Source organism: Sander lucioperca, chromosome 6, assembly GCF_008315115.2.
Source record: "Sander lucioperca isolate FBNREF2018 chromosome 6, SLUC_FBN_1.2, whole genome shotgun sequence".
Classification (NCBI taxonomy): domain Eukaryota; kingdom Metazoa; phylum Chordata; class Actinopteri; order Perciformes; family Percidae; genus Sander; species Sander lucioperca.
Genome location: NC_050178.1, coordinates 29,009,851 through 29,014,495, shown reverse-complemented (window position 1 = coordinate 29,014,495; position 4,645 = coordinate 29,009,851). Strand labels below are relative to the sequence as shown.

Sequence of the window (4,645 nt, the reverse complement as noted above, 5' to 3'; positions counted from 1 at the left end):
CAATCTGGACTCTTTTTTTTTTTTTTTTCTTTTTCCCACGTTTTGTGTCTCAGTCACCAAACCCACCAGACTCCATGTAAATAATCAGTACTTTTATCATGGTAAAACACACTTCATTCAAAGTGGACAGAAACTAAATCAAACTACCAAAAGCCGTCTTGGTTCATCTTTCCACTGTTCCAACAATCACCACTCTGGTTTGGTTGAAATAAACTCTTAATTCACCCATTTACATGTGGAAATATGCTGGCTCTATACACGCTAAAAGTCCTGATTATTTACATGGAGTCTGGTGGAAATATGCTGGCTCTATACACACTAAAAGTCCTGATTATTTACATGGAGTCTGGTGGGTTTGGTGATGGTGATTTTGGGGCTGTTTCATGTTAAATTAAAGGGATCTTACTCTTTAACTAAAAGGTCTATCTCTGTAGGGATCCATCCCATAATGTTGTCAGACACTTAGAATAATAATCTGAGTCTGTCAGCAGCAACAACAGAACTTTTAGTGACTCTAACTGCTGCTGAACATTAGTCCTGTAGGGTTACATTACAGCCGGGTTCTTGAATAATAATCTGAGTCTGTCAGCGGCAACAAACAGAACAGAGACAGACACACACACACACACACACACACACACACACACACACACACACACAGACAACCAGACATACAGACCCACAGACAGACAGACAGACAGACAGACAGACAGACACACACACACACACACACACACACACACACACACACACAGACAACCAGACATACAGACCCACAGACAGACAGACAGACAGACAGACAGACAGACACACACACACACACACACACACACAGACAACCAGACATACAGACCCACAGACAGACAGACAGACACACAGACAGACACACACACAGACAGACACACACACACACACACACACACACACACACACACACACACACACACACACACACAGACATAGACACACACACACACACAGACATAGACACACACGCACACATTTGTCCTGTAGGGTTACAGCGTTCTCCCTCAATACTGAAGAGATTTGTGAGATTGTTGTTCCCATCAGTCCCTCAGACACCAATGCGAAGGGGAAATAGGGTCCAGGTTACAAAAAAACAACAAAAACCCCTTTAATATTATAAAAACTACAGCCAGCAGCCGTTTAACAGAAACACACTTCTTCAGTCCAGAGTCCTATTTCTTTTCTAGTGACTTGTTATTAAAGTGTGAGACAGTACAGTGGGAGTTAAAGCCTTTAAAGTCTGTTCAGAAGGCTGGAAGCTGTTCCCTGCATCGCTGTGTGTTTCCTCATGTTTACAGTACGCTGGTGTGGAAGGATCCATGCATGCAGACCTGCAGGTCGGTCCTGGATGGATTATGAGACACCGGGGGGGCCCCTGAGATCAAACCTGTTCAAGGCCCCCAAAGCAGCGCGACTCTTGACTCACAGAGACACAAAACTACAACGTTTGGTGGTGGTATGGAGTCTCTGATTGTTTGTCTGATTTATTTTCAAATCAGGATGGTAGTGTCTATAAAGGGTAATAAACATACTTATAATGTGTTTATAACCCTGTGTAACTATAGTTATAAGCACTCCTTCTCATTCATAATGTTTTATAACAATCATAACACACCAGGTATCATAATACTACCTAATACTGACATTCATTTTTGCAAGGATCAGACTTTATTATAATTCTCTATTATAATAACTCTCATAGTCCGCTAAATTCTGCAGATTTTCATCCTGGATCACCGCTGAAAAACGTAAAAATAAAAGAAATTCTAGTTCTGGTTATAAGTCATTATATGTGCTCATGAATTGCTTGGAGTAAAGTCAAACATATTCAATCTAAGCAAGAACACAAAGAGTTGTCAAATTAATTAGTTTGTTTAACAGGTCATTAACTATAAATCGAGGAATCTCTGTGTGCCCGTTCTGTGCACATTTCTCCACCTGTTCTGTGCACATTTCTCCACCTGTTCTGTGCACATTTCTCCGCCCGTTGTGCGTGCTGTTTAAGAGCGGCGTCTCCAGTAGGCTAAGCCTTACAGTTAGATAAAGCTGTGTGCCATCGGCCCGTTCCGAACAGGCACGCACTAGTGACAGGAATTGTGAACCCTAAGTTGACAACATTTTTGGATGATAAACAACTGAATGATGGACATTTCACTCATGTAATGTTTACCCAAGAAAACTCACACTAAAGACTCCATGACTCAAAATATAGATAATACAATGTACAGTATTACATCTATAAGAATTACGGTTTAACACAATATGATCCTTGCTGAAATGAATGTCAGTGAGTGACCGGGTCTGTAAAGTTCAGAAATCCATATTTAGGAAGAGATATCACTGTTCCTGTCTGTGTATCTGTGTTCCAGTTTCTCTATACACCTGCCATCCTGTGTGTATGTGTGTGTGTGTGTGTGTGTGTGTACCTGCACTGACAGGTAGAGGTGAGATGTGCTAATATGACAGCTAGTTCTGACACCGAAGGACGCTGCCGTATTCCCGTCTACGCCTCTATTTTTATATAACGCTTTAGTGTGTGTGTGTGTGTGTGTGTGTGTGTGTCTGTCTGTTTGTGTTAGCAGGCTGCAGGCTTGCTGTAGTCCTCCACCCCGGTGATTGTGGCCTTGCAGAAGAAGCAGTCCTTGTTGTTCATCAGATGCTGGTTGATGCAGGCTCTGCACAGAAAAATAACAAAAATCATTTTAATCATCCGACACGTCTTTTCTCCCAAATATGGCAGACAGAACACTCTGTACATCCCTTAAATTTAGACCCTATATTTATAAACTATATAAACTATATTTATATATATTTTATTTCCTTGACTGAACCGAGTTTGATCCTGTGGTTTCTAATCTAGTTTAGTATATTATATCTGCTTTTTATTATGTTTCATGTTCACATATAGGAGTGTTACGTTACTGCTGATGAAGACCCAACATTTCCTCATTTTGCCACAATCACCAGGGGGAGAGGACTACAGCAAGCCTCACACACACACACACACACACACACACACACACACAGGTTTGTGGCACTATCTTTGTGGGGACCTGTCATTGACATAATGCATTCCCTAGCCCCTTACCCTAACCTTAACCATCACCACTAAATGCCTAACCTTAACCCTTACCCTCACCCTAACCATAACCTAATTCTAACCCTAATCCTAAAACCAAGTCTTAACCCTCAAACAGACCTTTAACCTTGTGGGGTCCAGCATTTTGGCCCCACAAAGCTGTCTGGACCCCACAAGTATACTGGACTCCCAGTTTTTGGACCCCACGAATATAGTTAAACAAGACCACACACACACACACACACACACACACACACACACACACACACACACACACACACACACACACACACACACACACACACACACACACACACACACACACACAGTGCTGTAGAGATACTGTGATAGTTTCTCAAAGTCGAAGTTAAAGTCTTTAAACGTCTTTTAGTTTAATAAGATATAAAACAGAAAGACCTCCATATCTGAGAGGCTGAAAACTGGGGGTGAGACAAAATATTGATACAACAATATATCGCTGGCCTTTGGTGTGCGATATGAGACGTGTTTTCTAACAGTTTGGACAGTTTGGCCTTGGCGGTGATTAGAGTCGGCGGGACAGCGCTCTCAATCAGCGCCACAATAATCAATAAGAGCTGAGACATAAATCAAACGCACCTCCAGCAGGTTCACATCAAATATGTAGTGAAGCAAGTCTGCTGACTCACACGCAAACTGCTGACTGTCTGTCTCTGTGTGTGTGTGTGTGTGTGTGTGTGTGTGTGGACTCACTTGCAGGACTTGTGTGAGCAGGGTTTGAAGATGGCTGAGATGGAGTGAGCGTAGCAGATCGGGCAGAGATCTTCTTCACTGGTCGGCTGAAACAGACGGACGAAAGAAAAACATTATTTCTGAGAGCAGGAAATCTCGCAGATATTCTGTCCAACAGACCAGCGAGCGTTTCCACCATGTGAACACTGCCCCCCCCCCCCCGAATCCCACTGAGTCCACTAGAGGTGTGAAAGCGTTCTAGTCTGTGAAAACCCTGATGAACTTCCAGCAAATATGTGATTTGCTCTGCAAGTCCATCTGGCCAAGAGCCCATTCAAGACCATTTCCAACTTTTCCAAATCGAGGCACCAATCACAACCGTTGAGGCGGGCTTTACACCAATCACAACAGTTGAGACGGGCTTTACACCAATCACAACCGTTGAGGCGGGCTTTACACCAATCACAACAGTTGAGACGGGCTTTACACCAATCACAACAGTTGAGGCGGGCTTTACACCAATCACAACCGTTGAGGCGAGCTTTACACCAATCACAACAGTTGAGACGGGCTTTACACCAATCACAACCGTTGAGACGGGCTTTACACCAATCACAACAGTTGAGACGGGCTTTACACCAATCACAACTGTTGAGACGGGCTTTACACCAATCACAACTGTTGAGACGGGCTTTACACCAATCACAACTGTTGAGGCGGGCTTTACACCAATCACAACCGTTGAGACGGGCTTTACACCAATCACAACAGTTGAGGCGGGCTTTACACCAATCACAACCGTTGAGACGGGCTTTACACCAATCACAA

General features: G+C 43.3%; 1 long non-coding RNA gene across 1 annotated transcript; it reads right to left on the bottom strand.

The window, feature by feature from the left end:
• Positions 1 to 1,111: 1,111 nt before the first annotated feature.
• Positions 1,112 to 3,969, bottom strand: LOC116063567. Its single transcript, XR_004108308.2, has 2 exons — positions 3,839 to 3,969; positions 1,112 to 2,702 (listed from the first exon to the last, which is right to left on the bottom strand). It is a non-coding gene; the product is annotated as an uncharacterized LOC116063567 (long non-coding RNA).
• Between the last annotated feature and the right edge of the window lie 676 nt (positions 3,970 to 4,645).